Genomic DNA, 20466 nt, shown 5'->3' on the forward strand with positions numbered 1-20466 from the left:
TGTTCCAGATATCACCACCCTCCTATTCAGAATCCCACAATGTCTATCTTCTATAATCTCCTTCTCCTCTCGCTTTTTAAAACTTAACATAAATAAAACAAAATGTATAATTTCCCCCATCTCACTCAGCACCCTGTCAAACCTATCTATCACAGTCAATGGCTACACACGCTCCTCGGTCAACCTTGGGGTAACCTTTTGATTCTTCTCTTTCCTTCAAAATGTACATCCAAGCTCATTCCACCTCCTGCTGCCTCCAACTCAAAAATATCTCTCGGTTCTGCACATTCCTCAATCCAGAGTGCTTGTACATGCATTCATCATCTCCCTCCTAGACTACTGTAACATCCTCCTCTGTGGCCTCCCACCTAGCACTCTCGCACCCCTCCAATCTATGCTCAACTCTGCTGCCCTACTAATCCACTTCTTCCCCCTGTTACTCTCCTGTCTTTTTTCTCAACCAATCCCTTCACTGGCTCCCTATTGCCCAGAGAATCCAGTACAAAACACTAACTTTGACTTACAAGGCCGTCCACAACTTGTCCGCTCCATACATCTGTGACTTGATCTCCTAATACATTCCCACAAGTATTCTCTGATCCTCATAAGACCTCCTTCTCTACTGTCCCCTTATCTCCTCTTCCCACAATTGCCTCCAAGGTTTCTTTTGTGCAGCCCCATACTCTGGAACTCTCGACCTCAACATATCAGATGCTCACATATCGTGGAAACCTTCAAAAGAAACCTGAAAATCCACCTCTTCAGACAAGCCTACAACCTACAGCAACCCTGCTTCTACTATAACGTCTTGACCAGCTTTACCCTCGCCTATTGTATCCTTCTCACATCCCCTGTAGATTGTAAGCCCTTTCGTGCAGGGTTCTCTCTCCTTTTGTGCCAGTTTGTAACTTGTCTTGTTCATGCTTATTGTATTTGTTTTTAAATATGTATGTATGACCCTTATCATAAGTACAGCGCATGGAATGGATGGTGCTTTAATAATAATAATAATTGGACACATCTGAAATGGGGCAAATATTTTGAGCAGTATATTATTTTAGTGCCTTTTTGGTTTTGCTTCATGCCTCCTTTTACACTATTTGATCTTTATTGTTGTTATTTAGGCCCCATGCACACGACTGTCTGTTTTGCAAACTGCAAATCTGTAAAATATGGATGCGGTCTGTGTGCCGTCCACATTTCCTTTGCAGACCCATTGACTTCAATGGATCCGTGGTCCACTTTTTATAGACCTATTCTATCTTTTTATAGAAAGGACATACGGATGCGGAAAGTACACGTATAATCTGTATGCTTTCTGCATCCATATGTCCATTTTGCAAAAAGATAGAAGATATACTTGGCCACAACATGTAGACCACGGACCCACTGAAGTCAATAGTTTTCAAATAATGCAGATGCAACAAGGAAAGTATGTATTTTATCCTGAATATAAATTACACAATTCTTTCATATATATGGAGTCAAATATTGAAAGCTAACATTGTTGTATTACCAGCAAATCTAATTCGAGTTATATTTAACACTAATGAGAAAATATTTAATATTTTCTTTATGTAGTTTTGTGTAGTCATTAGTGATGGACGAACATCTGCCGGGACGGTTCGCGAACGTGATCGCGCGAACACGATCAAATGTTTGCGAACCGCAAGTTCGCGGTGGGTCCCATTCATTTTAATGTCAGGCGAACCTGAAAAACCTTCAGCTCATATTTGCAGCCAAGAAATAATTACTAGAAGTGCACAAATAGTCCCACAACATGGACAGTGACATACCAGATGTATTATTCGAATTTGCGATCTCCATTCATATTTTTTTTCAATGCTAAATATCGGCAATATAATTTTCGCTAATGCGCATGCGCAAATGCACTATACAGTACCCAAATGCACTATAAAGAAAGCATATTGGTATATAACACCTCGCTTCAATCAGTTTTTTGGGGTGGCGACTGGTATATCACACCAGTAGAAATTATTAGTTCCAATAACGCTTGTCCCTCTATATACCTGCAGTATCACAGCAGAACCGCACACAACTGCCGCACAATACAAATGCACTATAATATATTTTCTAACATAGAAAGTATATTATAACATTGTACAAGGAACGCAATCCATTAGAATATACATAAAGATAAAACATAACCTTTGAAAATGTTACTATGAGGGTCCATTCACACGTCCGCAAGTGTTTTGCGGATCCGCAAAACACGGACAACGGCAATGTGCATTCCGCAATTTGCGGACCGCACATCGCCGGCACTATAATAGAAAATGACTAATCTTGTCTGCAATTGCGGACAAGAATAGGACATGTTCTATTTTTTGGCGGAAACGGAAGCACGTATGCGGAAGTGCGGATCCGCAAATGTGGTTTCGGACAGCACATTCCGGCCCCATTGAAAATGAATGGGTCTGCACCCGTTCCGCAAAATTGCGGAACGGATGTGGACCCATTTTGCAGACGTGTGAATGGAAAAGAAGTCCCTCAAAATGAAAATAAATTAAATTATTAAAGTTAAGCAAAAAGCATAGATGTGGTAGGCAATAACAAGTGCTCGGCAGCACCAAATCAGAAACCATATGTCCTACCACAATCCGGGGGGTTCCAGTGCACACCCATGAATCCCGGAGGGAAATCAAAAAACATCTATCCCTGTGCCAGATGATGATGTGGTATTGAAGGACAGGTTGGGCAAAGAACTGTCCCTAAAATTGCCCTACAGGGGGGTGCTATTCTGGCCCTGATAGCCTAACCACAGACCACCCGCCCTGATAAGAGCGACCCCGCCCAGAACCTTACCCTATATAAAAATGGCCATAGTAAGCCCCTAGGCCCCTGACTTCCAGGTGATCACTATATAGATCTATGTGTTTTCGACTCATTATAAAAGTATAAGTATATAGCACCCCTCTGTGTATCACACATATCGATAGCACACCTATACTAGTCCTTAAAATGACTTTTAGCCCTATTAGCTAGCGTTTGGTGTCCTTAACAGCCTGTCCCTGCTCCACACAGCAACCTCTCCCTACACTGGCAAAACACTGAATGTAAAATGGCGGCCAGATCAGGTTTATTTATAAGGTAGGGGGTATGTCCATGTGCTGAAATGTCTCAATTGGCTGTCCTGTACCACCTGATGGATGTGTCATGGGTCAAAGTTCTTTACAATGAAAAAGAATATGATGGGCGCGAATATCTCCATATGTTTGCATGTTCGGTGAATCGCGAACACGCAAAGTTCGCCGTGAAACGACCGCCGGGTGAACCGGAAGGCCCGCTCTAGTAGTCATTAGGGGTAAACTGGCCCAGCAGAGGAAATTCTGGTAATCTCTGGTTCTGACTTACTACTGCGCCAAAAGTTCTACCAGAGGACGACCCCTACTTGATGCTAAAGATTATTTTTAGGGGTTTATTCAAGAATAAAACACTAATACAGTCAGCTTTATTTGTTGTATGACTTGTGCACAAGACAGTTTATGATGCAATTAAAAGTTAATATAGACATGTCCTGAAAAGACTGAATGGGCCCTCAGAATAAATTTCTCTGGTTCACCCAAATTAGTCTGAAGTTGTTGACCAGTGACTAAGATCACTCTACTGCGTGAAGAGGCAATATTTCTTCTTTTGAAGATTTTCATTCCAAAGATAACAAACCTTTTCTTCGGCAAGACTCTACAATGAGGAAAGAAACATTTTTGAAGCTAAAATTTATTTAACAAAAGTATCTTAAGTGAGAGATAGTATCTGCTTTAAAAAAACATTTATGTACTCTTGCCCCTCTTGTTGGTCTGTTGAGATCCTGAATTCCTGTTTCTTTTGACTTGTGGGTACTAGTTTTATGAAAATTTCTGACTGGGAAAGGCACATTCTTCTTCAGTTACTCATGTACGAGCTAGCTTTGCAGGAGCAACAGGTAATTGTATAGTAAATTACAGTAAAGTGATCTTACCACTAGTGATGGACGAACATTGGTCGGGACGTTTCGCAAACGCGCGTTCGGGATCAAATGTTCGCGAACCGCGCATTTGCAGTGGGCCTCATTCACTTTAATGGCAGGGGAACCTGAAAAATCTTCAAGTCATATTTGCAGCCACCAAATACTTACTAGAAGTGCACAAATAGTCCCACAACATGGACAGTGACATACCAGACATACCTGGCAAAAAGTTCCACAAAAAAATATGTATTTTAATCAGGGGCCATTTTTATGCGTCTTAAAGGGAAACTCTCAAAAATGTGCCCTGCTGGAGCCTAGAGAAATTTTATTTTAGACCAAGGGAGTACGGGCCCCGAAAATTAGGCATTCATCTGACAGAAAATAACAAGTGATTATGTGGCTGGAGGTATTTTAGACGGTCAGTGGATAACAATTTTACTGCAGGCCAGTACAGGCCCCAAAAATTAGGCATTCACCTGACAGAAAAGAACTTGTGATAATATGGCTGGAGGTACAATAGGCGGTCACCGTCCAAACATTTTACTGTAGTCCAGTACAGGCCCAAAAAATTAGGCATTCACCTAACAGAAAATAACTAGTGATTATGTGTCTGGAGGTACATTAGGCGGTCACTGGATACATTTTTACTGTAGGCCACTGGAGTAGAGGCTCCAAAAATTAGGCATTCACCTGACAAAAAGGCCTTTTATGCCGCTGTATATACATAAGACAAGGACCATTCTTTGTTCTGGGTAGTGGCGGATATGTGTGGGCTGGCATGAGGAAATTCAATTACACTTGGTCGTCACAGGTGTTGAATTCCTCCGAGATCCATCATTCATTTTTAGAAATGTGAAGTAGTCCACACTGTCGTGAGCTAGGCGAGTGCGCTTATCGGTCACGATCCTCCCTGCTTTCAGACAGGACACGCGAGGAGGGGCAAGCCAAGAGTTCCATGGCAAATTGTGCCAGCTCTGGCCATAGGTCAAGCCTGCACACCCAGTAGTCCAGGGGTTCCTTGCTTCTCAGAGCGTCCGCATCAGCCGTTAACCCTGTCGGTCTAGGCGTTCCCTGAGACTGGATCCGGAGGGCGGCTCTCGATGGGTTGGTTGCAAGAATGATCTCATATCCGAAGTGACCAACACATCTTCAAACTGCCCTCTTCTTGCAGGCGCGGTAGGATTGGTACCCGAACCTGTTTCGCTGTGGGTGGAAATTTCTCTGTCAGCGCCCGCAACAGCAGAATGCAGCATCTCTCCCAGCAAGGCCTGGAAATGCTGCAATCTGACAGCCCTCTGTGATGCTGGTAACATGTCCGCCAATTTGTGTTTGTACCGGGCATCTAACTACGTTGCCACCAAATACTGGTCCTTGCCCTTTATGCTTTTTATACAGGGGTCCCTCTTCAAACACTGGAGCATGAAGGCCCCCATTTTCACTAAATTGGAAGTGGTGGAGCGCCCTGGCTCCTGCTCATCGCCTAGGAGAATGTTCTTTCGGGTCTCCCCTCCCCCCCAGCCACGGACAACACCAGGGATCCCCGAAAAGTTTGCTCTTCTTGCTACTCCTCCTTCTCCTCCCCCCAGCCACCATTCTCCTCTGACTCTCCTTCAGACTCTTGCTGACTTGTCTCAGATGGAGTAGCCCCTCCTGGGAATTCATTCAGCATTACGACTTCCTCATCTTCCAGCTCCTGCTCCTCAATGGCTTGATCAATGACACGACACAATGCACGCTCCATAAAGAAGGCGAAAGGTACAAAGTCACTGATGGTTCTCTGGTTGAGACTGACCAGTTTGGTGATCTCATCAAATGGCCGCATAAGTCTGCATGCATTGCGCATGAGCAGCCACTGGTGCGGTAAAAAGAAACCAAGCTCCCAAGAACATGTCCTGCTGCAGAGTTCGCACAGGTAGTCGTTAAGGGCACGTTGCTGCTGGAGCAGCCTATCAAGCATATACAAGGTGGAATTCCAGTGCGTCGGGCTGTCATAAATCAGACGTCTGATGGGCTGGTGGTGTCGTCGCTGAACGTCAGCAAGGCGAGCCATGGCCGTGTAAGATCTTCTAAAATGGCCACAGATTTTCCTGGCCTGCAGAAAGACGTCCTGGACCCCAGGGTATTTGGCAACAAATCGCTGCACGACTAAGTTCAGGACATGTGCCATGCACGGCACGTGCGTCATTTTGCCCTATTTCAGTGAGCTCAGCAAATTGGCACCGTTGTCGCACACCACTTTACCAACTGTCAAATTGAGCAGGGTTAGCCACTGATCGGCCTGTGCCCGCAGAGCTGAAAGCAGTGCAGGCTTCCAGGCACAACAGCCACAGCACAGCATGGCAACGTCTCACCTGGCACGTCGAATAGGTTCTGGGGAGCTTGGAGGGTGCAGCGGAAGAGGCGGTAGCAGTGGAAAAGGAGGAGTCAGCCAAGGAGAAGATGGAGGATGTAGTAGGAGGAGGAGAAGAAGAGGCAGGCCTGCATGCAATCCGTGGCGTTAACACCAAATCCACACGGGTGTCACAGGTAACATGCTTGACGGCCGTCAGAAGGTTCACTCAGTGGGTCCCTGCCTGTGTTTGCTAGACCACATGTCTGTGGTCAGATGTATCTTGGCACCGACACTGTGTGCCAGAGATATATTTAATTGCCGCTGTACATGGCCATATAGCTCTGGGATGCCCTTCTGGGAGAAATATTTCCTTCTGAGGACCTTCCATTGCGGTGTGCCAATGGCCTCAAAAGGCCTCCGAGTACACCAGTTTATATGGCAGTAGTTGGCAGGCTAGCGATTCCGACAAGCCAGCGGTCAGCCATTGGGTAAGAGGGTTATCTGGCATTATCAACTTTTTACGCTCGAACATTTGGGCCACGGAAGCCTGCCTTCTGCCAGATGAATGCGACGACGGCACGGTGGAAGGTGTAGTGGAGGACAAATGGGAGGAGAAGGAGAAGAGGCAGCACGTGGAGTGCCAGGAGTGTGGCTTTGTGGTTCTGACGGTGTTGCTTCCACTAGACTTGGTGATGGGAGGCCAGGTGCCTTATTAACGCAGTCTCTAGGTGAGTGTTAGGCTTACCGCGACTTATGCGTTGACAGCACAGGCTGCAGATGGCAACACTATTGTCAGCAGCTGACACGTTAAAAAAAAGTCCACACTGCAGAGCCATGTGCCGGTGTCCTGGGAGCGCAAGATTTGACTGTGCATGGTGGATGGCTCGCTCCAGATACATTTGCAGTCTGCTTTTTGCATCTTGTGCACTGCGAGTTCTGCTTGCTTCTCCTCCCTATCTGCTGCTCCGTCTCTCCCCCTGAACTCCCCTCCTCTCTTGTGGGCACCCACGTGCTGTCCATTGACACTTCATAATTGTCACCTTCACCACCAACAGCGGGGACCACCCTCATTGGGCTGATCTGGGTACTGTCGTTAGACCACTAGGTGGCGGACGTTGCTACCTCCTCTTCCTCATCCGATGCCAAGAATGGCTGCGCATCGGTAAGGTCTTGAAATGGATGGGAAAATAGGGCTATGGTGGTGGTGGTGTTTTTGGGGGTGCACACAGCAGAGAGTGAGGAGGGTGCAGATACAGAGGATGAGGAGGGTGCAGAAGCGGAAGGCTGAGTGACATAATCGCACGCACCTTCTCCAACTTCCCACTTAGGCTCCGGCCTGGTGCACCTGCCCGACCCCTACCAACCCTGCTGAACGGCCTGCCTCTTCCTCTGCCTGTCATTTTCAAATTTACCCTGTGCCAACGTCCCTAGAGAGCAGGATTTGTAAAAGCAGGTATATCGCAGGCCTCAACCAGTATTTGGTGGAAGCAGGTATATAGAACCCCTTAATCAGTATTTTGTAGAAGCAGGTATATCACACCCCTCAATCAGTATTTTGTGCAAACAGGTATATAGAACACCTGAATCAATATTTGGTGGAAGCAGGTATATCGCACCCCTCAATTAGTATTTTGTGGTATTTTGTGGAAGTAGGTATATCAAACCCCTCAATCAGTATTTTGCGGAAGCAGGTATATCGCACCTCTCATTCACTATTTTGTGGAAACAGGTATATAGAACACCCGAATCAATATTTGGTGGGAGCAGGTATATTGCACCCCTCAATCTGTATTTTGCGGAAGTAGGTATATCAAACTCCTTAATCAGTATTTTGTGGAAGCAGGTATATCGCACCCCTCAATCAGTATTTTGTGTATCGCAGGCTTCAATCAATATTTGGTGGAAGCAGGTATATCACACCCCTCAATCAGTATTTTGTGGAAGCAGGTATATAGAACCCCTTAATCAGTATTTTGTAGAAGCAGGTATATCACACCCCTCAATCAGTATTTTGTGCAAACAGGTATATAGAACACCTGAATCAATATTTGGTGGAAGCAGGTATATCGCACCCCTCAATTAGTATTTTGTGGTATTTTGTGGAAGTAGGTATATCAAACCCCTCAATCAGTATTTTGCGGAAGCAGGTATATCGCACCTCTCATTCACTATTTTGTGGAAACAGGTATATAGAACACCCGAATCAATATTTTGTGGGAGCAGGTATATTGCACCCCTCAATCAGTATTTTGTAGAAGCAGATATATCCCACCCCTCAATCAGTATTTTGTGGAAACAGGTATATAGAACACCTGAATCAATATTTAGTGAAAGCAGGTATATCGCACCCCTCAATCAGTATTTTGTGGAAGCAGGTATATCAAACCCCTTAATCAGTATTTTGTGAAAGCAGGTATATCGCACCACTCAATCTGTATTTTGTGGAAGCAAGTATATCAAACCCCTTAATCAGTATTTTGTGGAAGCAGGTATATCACACCCCTCAATCAGTATTTTGTGGAAGCAGGTATATCGCATCACTCAATCAGTATTTTTTGGAAGCAGGTATGTAGAACCCCTTAAACAGTATTTTGTGGAAGCAGGTTTGCACCCCTCAATCATTATTTTGTGGAAGCAGGTATATAGAACCCTTTAAACAGTATTTTGCAGAAGCAGGTATATCGCACCCCTCAATCAGTATTTTGTGGAAACAGGTATATAGAACCCCTGAATCAATATTTGGTGGAAGCAGGTATATTGCACCCCTCAATCAGTATTTTGTTGAAGCCGGTGTATCGCAGGCCTCAATCAATATTTGGTGGAAGCAGGTGTTTCGCACCCCTCAATCAGTATTTTGTGGAAGCAGGTATATAGAACCCCTTAATTAGTATTTTGTAGAATCAGGTATATCACACCCCTCAATCAGTATTTTGTGGAAACAGGTATATAGAACCCCTGAATCAATATTTGGTGGAAGCAGGTATATTGCACCCCTCAATCAGTATTTTGTGGAATCAGGTATATCAAACCCCTTCATCAGTATTTTGTGGAAGCAGGTATATCAAACCCCTCAATCAGTATTTTGTAGAAGCAGATATATCCCACCCCTCAATCAGTATTTTGTGGAAACAGGTATATAGAACACCTGAATCAATATTTAGTGAAAGCAGGTATATCGCACCCCTCAATCAGTATTTTGTGGAAGCAGGTATATCAAACCCCTTAATCAGTATTTTGTGAAAGCAGGTATATCGCACCACTCAATCTGTATTTTGTGCAAGCAAGTATATCAAACCCCTTAATCAGTATTTTGTGGAAGCAGGTATATCACACCCCTCAATCAGTATTTTGTGGAAGCAGGTATATCGCATCACTCAATCAGTATTTTTTGGAAGCAGGTATGTAGAACCCCTTAAACAGTATTTTGTGGAAGCAGGTTTGCACCCCTCAATCATTATTTTGTGGAAGCAGGTATATAGAACCCTTTAAACAGTATTTTGCAGAAGCAGGTATATCGCACCCCTCAATCAGTATTTTGTGGAAACAGGTATATAGAACCCCTGAATCAATATTTGGTGGAAGCAGGTATATTGCACCCCTCAATCAGTATTTTGTTGAAGCCGGTGTATCGCAGGCCTCAATCAATATTTGGTGGAAGCAGGTGTTTCGCACCCCTCAATCAGTATTTTGTGGAAGCAGGTATATAGAACCCCTTAATTAGTATTTTGTAGAATCAGGCATATCACACCCCTCAATCAGTATTTTGTGGAAACAGGTATATAGAACCCCTGAATCAATATTTGGTGGAAGCAGGTATATTGCACCCCTCAATCAGTATTTTGTGGAATCAGGTATATCAAACCCCTTCATCAGTATTTTGTGGAAGCAGGTATATCAAACCCCTTAATCAGTATTTTGTGGAAGCAGGTATATCGCACCCCTCAATCAGTTTTTTGGGGGGGCAACAGGTATATCAAACCCATTGCAAATAGTTGTTCCAATAACGCTTGTCCCTCTATATACCTGCGGTATCACAGCAGAACTGCACACAACTGCTGCACAATACAAATGCACTATAACATACTTTCGATGTTAGAAAGTATATTATAAGTATATCATACCCCTCAGTATATCACACCTATCGATAGCACACCTATACCAGTTTTTAAAAGGACTTTTGTGGCCCTATTATCTAGTGTTTAGTGTCCCTAACTGTCTGTCCCTGCTACACAAAGCAACCTCTCCCTACACTGGCAAAACACAGAATGTAAAATGGCTGCCAGGTGGGGATGTGTCCATGTGCTGAAACATCTCAATTGCCTGTCCTGTCCCACCTGATGGATGTGTCATGGGTCAAAGTTCGGCACAATGCAAAAGAATATGGCGCTTGCGAACATATGTTCGCATGTTCGGCTAATAGCGAACAAGCAAAGTTCACAGCGAAATGACCACTGGGCAAACCGCAAGGCCATCTCTACTTTCCACCAACCCCTTAAGCTTAAAGGGGTATTCCCATCTTGGACATTGAGATCATATCACAAGGATATGCCCCCAATGTCTGATAGGTGCGGGTCCCACATCTGGGACCCGCACATATCCTTAGAAAGGAGCCTGCAAAGTGATGGAGGGTGCACCGTGCATGCGTGGCCACTCCCCATTCATTTCTATGGGAGTGCGAAAAATAGCTGTTAGCCCCATAGAAGTGAATCCAGCCGTGGCCACGATTGCGTGGTGCGCTTCCCACTCATTTCAATGGAAATTCCAAAAATAGGCTTGCGCACCTCACCTATCTAACATCCTAGTGATATGCCCCCAATGTCCAAGATGGGACAACTGCACAAACAATCTTATTGCCTGATGAATGAGTGTTTCACTCATTCATTGGGTAATTGGCGGCTCATTTACACCGGCAGATTATTGCTAATGAGCGTTCCTACAAAAGTTTGTTAGCGATGATCTGTCCGATGCTTGGGGAGTGTAAAGGGGCCATTCATTTTTAGCCAGTTACTAGAAGTAGATAAATATTAAATTGTTCTCTGTGGCAGCTAGTGAATAACAGGAGTTAATATAAGGATACGATGTAAGAGGATGAATAAGAATCATGTGATGATAGTCAGTTATAGCTAAAACATAGTTATCACTGTTTAATACATACAATCTATTGATCACTTTTTATCCCACTTATTTTTTGGTGCAAGGTGACAGCAATTTTGACATTTTTGGACATTTTTATGCCATTCTCCACTACTGACCCAACAATGCTAATTATGTGTAAATTATATTATTTTGTGATAATCAGCCAAAAGTTCTTCTTTTTTAATAGTTTTAAAAATTAACTTTTACTTTTTTTGGTCCCATGAAGGGATTTGAACACTAGCCATCTTAATCACTTAATCACTTCAGCTATACAGTGCAATACTTTTGTATTGCATAGAATAAATAGAAGACTGAAACACCAAGAATACAGGGTAGGAACAGTTTAAATAATACAATTATCTCTTCAATATGTGCAAAATATTTCATTCATAAAAACATACTAAAAAAGAAGAAGGCGGGCTAAATCTCCCTGACATTAGAAGATATAACTTAGCTAGCAACTTATGCCACTGTTTAGATTGGGTATCGCAGTCTAGTCACTAGACAACCTTGACAACCTAGTACAACCTTGGTCACTATCAGCTTTATTACATACTAAATACTCCTGCTTACCCCCTAATGCCAAAAAGAGTCTTTTAATTAAGTATACAACGAAGGCAACCAGAAAGATGTATAACCTACCGTTTCTGTTACCCAAACATTTAAATCTTTGGGGTCACCCAGAATTTCAGGAAGGCCTGTATAACAAACATTTTCAGAAGTGGAGGGACTCGGAGAAAAGGTATCTCACCTTCTTGGAATTATGCAGTAAATTTACATTGGCCCCATCACATGTTTTGGCATACCTCCAGATATTGGGATTCCTGAAATCAAGGCTACTGGATATCTCAAAGGAGTTTTGCCCTACACAATATGATTTACTTATACAAAGAAACAAATCAACTCCCCTTTCTCTGTCCGGCATAACACTCTGACTGAGGAAACCTGCCCAAGTTGCTCCATGGCTTCTCTCTTTAAATCCTGGAGCAAACAGCTGCAGATGCCGGAGCTACATGATAAAATTCTCCAAAGTTAGGGAAGAGTTAGGAAGGTAATGCCTAATGAGCTATGGAGAGAAACCCAATTTAAAATAATACATAGGGCAATCTATGTTTTTTATTACTCCCGCTTTCTGAAGCGGGCAGACAGAATTACTAGCTGTCCTAAATGCCATCAGCCAAATTGAGACTTACTACATGGTCTATGGCTGTGTCCGTATTCAAAGACATACTGGAAAGGGGTAAAGACCTTGGCCACCAGTCTAATGAATATAGATATTCTATTATCCCCTGAACTTGTTTTGTTCCATTGGCAGCTTGAGGGACAGTCATTCTCCCAAATAGTACATGTGAGTCCTCTTGCACCTAAGAGGTGTTTGCTACAATGGTGGCTGAAACCCACAATTCCTTTTTCCTCTATGTTTTTACAGCAAATGAAATAGTGCTTGAGGATGGAATTGTTGGGAGCAGAACAGTCCAAGGAGGTTTTAATAGGGAACCTAGTGAAAAAATTGAAGAAATTCATATGTGCAGCATTGGAAGAAGAAGAATTTAAAATCTTAGCTTAGGCTACTTTCACACTAGCATTTTTGCTGGATCTGGCAGGGTTCAGCAAAAACGCTTCCATTACTGGTAATACAACCATCTGCATCCGTTATGAACGGATCCGGTTGTATTGTCTTTAACATAGCCAAGACGGATCCGTCATGAACTCCATTGAAAGTCAATGAGGGACGGATCCGTTTTCTATTGTGTCAGAGAAAATGGATCCGTCCCCATTGACTTGCATTGTGGATCATGATGGATCCATCTTGATCCACATCCCAGGACGGAAAGCAAACCGTAGCATGCTGCGGTTTGCTCTCCGGTATGAGAACGGAACGCATTTTGGAGCATTCCGTTCTGTTCAGTTACGTTTTGTCCCCAATGACAATGAATGGGGACAAAACAGAAGCGTGTTTTTCTATTATTGAGGTCATATAACAGATCTCAATACCGGAAAATATTAACGCTAGTGTGAATGTAGCCCAAGCCTTTTTGTTCCGCCAAATGGTTCCTAACGGAACAGTTAAAGGGTACTTTGGGCCATCTAGAAGTAGCAGATAAGTAGGATAGGGGACAGCTAGAGGATTTGTGTGCTATATTGGTTGTTCATGATCTCTCTGGCGGGGGGTGGTCTTAGAGCGGAGAGGGGGGAGGGAGGGAAATGTTATCTTAAGGGAATAGTTGTATTACCTATATGTTGTTTTCTTTTCATGTTTGACAAAAAAAAGAGCAGAGCGAAGCTAAATGTGGAATATGTGGTTTTGGAAGAACATTGGTATGAGGCACAATCCTTATAAGGAAAATATCTACAGTATTTCAGACTTGTATATGGTATACTTCTATTTTGTAAATGCTTTCTTCTGCTTCAAATAAAAATTATGTTTATAAAAAAAACAACAACAACATAGTAAATATAAAGATTGCATGTAATTATTCAATGCACATGTATAGCAGGCTGGATTTCCAGCCTGCATTTGTGGGAGGGGCATAGGGTATTTAGCCGGCTCACGCCCTCCCTCTGGTGTCGGCATCGCACAGTGCATCTCGTGTTACGGCGACGTCATTCGAGTGCGACTTCCGGTTCCGGCTAGACTGACGAGGCAGAAGCTGCGGCGGTACGTTTCTCCCGGGTGGCGCTCCTTCTGGGTAAGTTACTCCGGGCTTCGCCGCCGCACTCCATCTCCGGCCGCCCACCTCCGCTTCCCCCACCGACGCGTCTCCTCTGCTGCGCTCCTCTGACCGCGCCATCTAAACTCTGTGCGGCCGCGGCCATCGCGCCCGGTCTGGGGGAGCGCGCATCCCTGGCGTGGCCGGCGGGGGAGCGGTGCAGCAGGAGACGGGACACTTGGTGCGGTCCGCTCAGGCAGCGCTGGGGCAAGATTTAGCTGGGGCACACCGGAAATGGCTGCTTCATGTTCCCCGCGTCCAGTCTCCTCCACAGCAAGCCAGTGCTCCAAACGTCGCATCGCGGGGTGTCCCGCGCGTCTCCCCCTCCCCCCGGGCTGATTCCTTCTCCTTGTCCAGGCCTTGGGGGGGGCGGCAGACGGGGACGCGGGGACGCCACTCCACGACTTCCCCGATGCGTTCCACGGTGGAACGCATCGGCATGCACAATTCCGCCCATCTCCCGGAGCTCCACCACTTCCCCGGTGCGTTCCACGGTGGAACGCATCGGCGTGCCACACATCGCTTCAGTCATAAGGAAGCCTCCCATATTCCCAACCTCCCTGCGCTCCACCGTGGGGCACCCAGGGGGAACCCCTATCCTGGGCTCCAATTTGGAAGGCATACCACGCCCACTCCTGGTTCCCTGACCACATTTTTTCATGCCCCACATGTGTTTCAATGAAGTGTTACATGAAAAGCCCAGAATACGCTTGGGCGGACATGTTGCGGGGATGCCGTGGCCGGGCGGCTCGGTCTTGCGGTGCGGCCGGGCGTTCCGGGAGCAGCCGCATGTGCCGGTTGCTAGGCACGCCGCGGTTCCGCCCCTGAAAAAAAAAAAAAAAAAGTTTGTGCAGATATGTTCCGTTTTCTCTCACCTGTTTTCTATTTTACCTCGTCGCCATGTTTTTTCCTCCAAGGATGTCCAGGTGGTCTTCTCTTCCTGTCTTGTATTAATATGGTTCTCTCCGTATTCTGTAGCCTGATACGTTCAGGTTCCTTTTCGGGGTCTCGCCCGACACGTCCAGGCTCACTGCCTGTCCAATCACCTGATACGTTCAGGTCCGGTTGCCTCATACGTCCGGGGTTTTGCTTTCATCATGTACTCCCTCCTGATCCGTTTTAGTGTCTTTTCCGATGTGTCAGGATTGGCTCCACGTCTTCCTGCCTGATACATTCAGGAGTTTCTTTGTGTCTTCGGCCTGATACGTTCAGGTTTCTGTTTTCGTGTCTATTTGCCTGATACGTCCAGGTTTCCGTTTTTTCATGTCCGTCTACCTGATACGTTCAGGTTTCCATCTTCGTCACTGTCTGCCTGATACGTTCAAGCTTCTTTTTTCGTGTCTGTTTGCCTGGTATGTCCAGGTTTCCGTTTTCATGTCCGTCTACCTGATACATTCAGGTTTCCATCTTCGTCACTGTCTGCCTGATACGTTCAAGTTTCTTTTTCTCGTGTCTGTTTGCCTGATACGTCCAGGTTTCCGTTTTCATGTCCGTCTACCTGATACGTTCAGGTTTCCATCTTCGTCACTGTCTGCCTGATACGTTCAGGTTTTCCGTTTTTTTGTGTCTGTCTGCCTGATACGTTCGGGTTTTTTGCTTCTGGTTTTTCTGCCTGATACGTTCAGGCCCTCGTCATGTCCTCTTGCTGGTCAAGCCTTCATCATGTCCTCCCTCCTGTTACGTTTGGTTCATGTCCCGTCCGGTCAGTCCTGTTGGTGACTTTTCATCTTTTTCAGGGTCATTTCTTGGGCTCGCCTTCTCACTCCACGTCTTCTTTCCCTCTTACTGTCCTGTTGCATCTTTCTTCTTCCTCAGGTGTACCTATCACGGTCAGTTCAGGCTTCTTTATCTGTCACGCTTGGGGCCTGTTGCTCGCCATTTGCCAGCACGCACGGGTCATGTCTCCTCACTGCCTGCCACACTGGTCAACTCCATGCTGGCAGCCAGTTGGGGCCTCGTTTCCAGACGCGTCTCGGCTCTCGGTTTGTTCAGGGCCCGGCGTATTCGTTCACTTGTTCACGTCAGGTCCTTTTCCTCACTACCTGACACGCTCAGGCCGCTCGGTTTTTTCGTGTTTTCTTTCAGGTTGTCCTCACATCGCCTGATATCGTTCAGGATTTCTTGCGTTTTCGGCCTGCCACCTCCAGGGTTCGTTTTCTTCCTGTTTCATCATCACGTAAGTTTCGTCTTGTCAGCAGATGTTGGGGTACATCTCCCCGCAGGTACCAGTAAAAAATTTTTCCTCACTTACCAATCCCAGATTCGCAGGGTGGGAAGTTCACTCTCTCCGCGGGCTTCCGAGTTTTTGTTCGATTCCAGGTTTCCTAACTTTTTCCATCCTAAACTTTCTGAGGCTCCAGGTAAGAAAAAAAAAAAAAAAAAAATATATATATATTTTTGGGGTTGCACGAGGGGTTGTCAATTCACGTCAGATCCTTCCACAGGGTCCGGTCTTCTTCGGGCAACATGTCGCACGTCTCGGATATTGAGGACTCACTGTCCATCCCTGAGTCAGCGGTCTCGGAGGCAGCCAGCCGCGCATCTTACAGGCATTGGACCATCCCCAGGATGCTCGCGGAACTGAAGAAAAAAGGGATCCGCCATTCGGCATCGGCACGGAAGGCAGAACTGTATCATCTGCTCTTCCCTGAATCTCCCAGGGCTTCTGAACCACCCGGAGCCTCCGAAGATCTGGTCTCCATGTCAACCATTCAGCTCTCCCTGACCCAACTCCATGCGACCATCAACAACATGGCATCTTCGACGTCACACATCGACTCCAGGCTCCAGGCCGTCGAGAGCAAGATGGCTACGCCTCCTCCTCCGCCAGAGGCCGAAGCCGTGCCTTCTACTTCTCAGGCCAACGTCCCAGGTACAGGTCTGGCCTCTCCCGACATCGCCCCAGCGTTCTTCGTTTCAGAGAACATCAGGCGGGATATCCTGGCGGGAAAGGATATCAATTTGGCCGCCATCCTAATCTCCACCCATGATACGGTCGAAAACCGGACAATCGCCTGCGGTGATGTGTCGGTGGTGCTGAGGTCTAGAGACGTCCGCCTCAACAAGAAGCTGTCCATCCCCGAGTTTATGCTGACCTTCAGCCTGTACCGGGACATAGTGTGCTCCATTCATCCCCACCGCAGGGTAGAATTGGACACATACATGTACAAGGTCACCGAGCTGGGTTACAGATATGGCGGTACCGCCTTCTATGAGTACCACCGGTCTTTCTCTGCCAAAGCTGCAGCGGCTTTCCTCCAGCACCAGCATGTCACCAACTGGGCAGTGTTGGACATGGAGATTTTTTGCAGGCACTTCGCTTGGCAAAAATCCCCAGCCTGTGCCGGTTGCCAATCAGTCCTCCATTCTTCTGATTGGTGCCCCCATGTCACCAACCCATCTCCTGCCAGGCCAACGTCCAGCTCAGGGGCGCAGAAACCCAACCCCACCACGGACAAACTCGGCCGTCCCATCACCTTCTTAGGGAAGAATCAGCTATGTAACAACTTCAACCTGGGTTCTTGCAGTTATGATAAATGCAAGGCTTTGCACATCTGCACCATCTGTTTCAGGGCCCATCCTCAGTCCTCCTGTTCCCAACGCACGGCTAAACGCTCATGACTAGGCGGGGTCAACGTTGACCTGTTACTCTCCCTCCTCCAACAACATCATGACCCCAGTTTTGTCCAGTTTCTCTCACAAGGGTTCTCGGAGGGTTTCCATACCGGGCTAGTCACCCTTCCGCAGGTCACTCATGAGTGCCCCAACCTCCTCTCTTCTCTGGCGGATCCCGGGGCGGTGGACGCTCTGCTGGAGGTGGAGTTGCAGAAGGGCTTTATGATCGGTCCTTTTGCAGAATCCCCTTTCCCTCTGTACCGGGTCAGCCCCATAGGTCTGGTGACCAAAAAATCTTCCAATAAAAAAAGATTAATTTATGACTTGTCTGCTCCTCATGCATCCAGCACCCCCAGCCTGAATTCCCTGGTCCCGTCGGACGAGTTCTCTATGCAGTACTCGTCCCGGGACGAGGCCGTGGAGCTCATCTTACAGGTCGGGGCAGGAGCTTGGTTGTCAAAAGCGGACATTGCTGATGCCTTCAAGTTGCTGCCCATCCTGCCTCATCTGTGGAAGTTCTACGGCCTCAAATGGAGGGCAAAATATTACTTTGCCACCCGCTTGACGTTCGGGTCAAAGAGCAGTCCCTGGCTCTTTGACCAGTTCGCCCAAGCACTGCATTGGCTCTTGGTCAATCATGCCCACTGTCCGAGGGTCATCCATTACCTGGATGACTTCTTGCTCATCGAGCAGGCCGAGCACGCCCCGGACAGGTTGGACAGCCTCCTCAGCCTGTTCAGCCGCCTCAATGTTCCGGTGGCTTCAGCTAAGGTCGAGGGCCCCTCCAGGGTAATCATCTTTCTGGGCATCACCCTGGACACTATCAGAATGGAGGCCAGCCTCCCCCTGGACAAATTAAACAGGTTAAAGGACTCCGTGGCCAGGCTCGTGGGCACCCGCACGGTGTCAAAGTTAGAACTCCAGTCTTTATTGGGGTCTTTCAACTTTGCCTCCAGGATCATGCCCCAGGGCAGGTCTTTTACCGCCGGCCTACTCAGACTCCTCCCAGCAGCCTCAGATCGGCATGCCCTCATCCACCTCGGGCGTGACGCGCTGGCGGATCTGGCCATGTGGTCCTTGTTTTTGTCCAGCTGGAATGGCATCTCCCTCTTCGTTCCTCAGTGGACCGAGGCCTCTCCCTTGGTATTCTCCGATGCTGCTGCTTCCCTCGGTTTCGGGGCCATCTGCGGGGATCAATGGTTTGCGGGTCCTTGGCCCACGCAGGTCTCCTCAGACCAGGAGGCTGCCAGGTCTTCCCCCCTGCTCGAGGTCTACCCCATCGTCGCAGCCGCTCTTGTCTGGGGTCAGTCGTGGAGTAACAGGCCGGTGTGCTTCATGACTGACAACCAGGCGGTTGTCGACATCCTCGCCAGGGGTAGGTCCAGCTCCCCCAAGGTCATGCGTCTGGTTCGCAGGCTCACCTGGCTGTCCCTGCAAAACAACTTCCGCATCATTTGCAGGCACATAGAGGGCAGGAAAAATACCGCAGCTGATGCTCTGTCCCGTTTAAACTTTAATTTGTTTTTCCAGGTCATGCCGGGAGCTCGGAGAGTCGGGATCAACCCTTCGGGGTTCGAAGCCCTGATCATGGACTAGAGGAGTACGTTTCCGCAGCCCACGGTCTCATCCGCGAGTCTCTCTCGGCTAATTCTGCCCGGAACTATTTAACAGGGTGGAACACCTTCAGGCGGTTTGCCCACCTTCACCCCAGGGGGGACAGGGACAGAGTCTCCTTCGTCCTGGCTTTCCTGGCATACTGCCACAAGGAGCTCCATCTGTCCCACAATACCATCAGACTTTATTTAGCGGGCATCCAGCACCACCACATGATCAGTCATCCTAGTCATACCTCCTTCTTTTCCTCCCAGGCGGTCAAGGCGGTTTTAAGGGGCATTCAGAAGCTCTCTTCCCCTGCCCTTCCCTCCAGACAACCAGTCACAGGGGAATTATTCCAAAAAATTTCTGCCGCCCTAGATGGTAATCCCTTTGGCCCTTTCAGAAGTTCGATCCTCAAAGCCGTTCTCTACCTCAGCTTCTATGGGTTTCTCAGGCCGGGGGAATTCTGCTGCACCTCAGCCCGGAATCCAGGGCCGGTTATCAGCCAGCTCCACCATAGTTCAGACCACTTCACCTTCTCTCTTCCTTCCTCCAAAACCTCCCAAGTCGGTCCACCGGTACAGATCGAATACTTTAAGTCGTTCAATCCTTGGTGCCCAGTGTCCGTGTTCAATCAGCTGCTCTCCACTCTCCATGACAGAACTCCCGATAGCCCCCTACTGCCTTTTCCCGTGCTGTCATTGACATCCGCGCAGTTCATCAGGCACATTCGTTCCATAGCTTCGGGTCTGAGGTTCTACGCTGCTTCCATTTCCGGACACTCCTTCAGGATCGGGGCCGCATCGGCAGCCTCCAAACATGGCGTCCCCGCTCACGTCATACGGAAGATGGGACGATGGCAATCTTCCTGTTTTTCCCGTTACATCCCTCATCCACGGGTCGAGATTGCCAAAGCCTTTTCCAGTCTAGTTTTGTAATCTACAAATAATAAACTGCCTAAAATTCATGTTTTGCCCCCTTTTTTGGCTACCCGCGTCACATGGCTAAAGGCACACCACTAGCCAAGGTTAGGTCCTACCGTGTCCAGTGCACACCCTCTTCCCAACACTTCCCCGGAGCCTTGACCACAAATCCTGTTATAAATGTCC

This window comes from Bufo bufo, chromosome 5 (assembly GCF_905171765.1).
Source record: "Bufo bufo chromosome 5, aBufBuf1.1, whole genome shotgun sequence".
In the NCBI taxonomy this organism is placed as follows: Eukaryota; Metazoa; Chordata; class Amphibia; order Anura; family Bufonidae; genus Bufo; species Bufo bufo.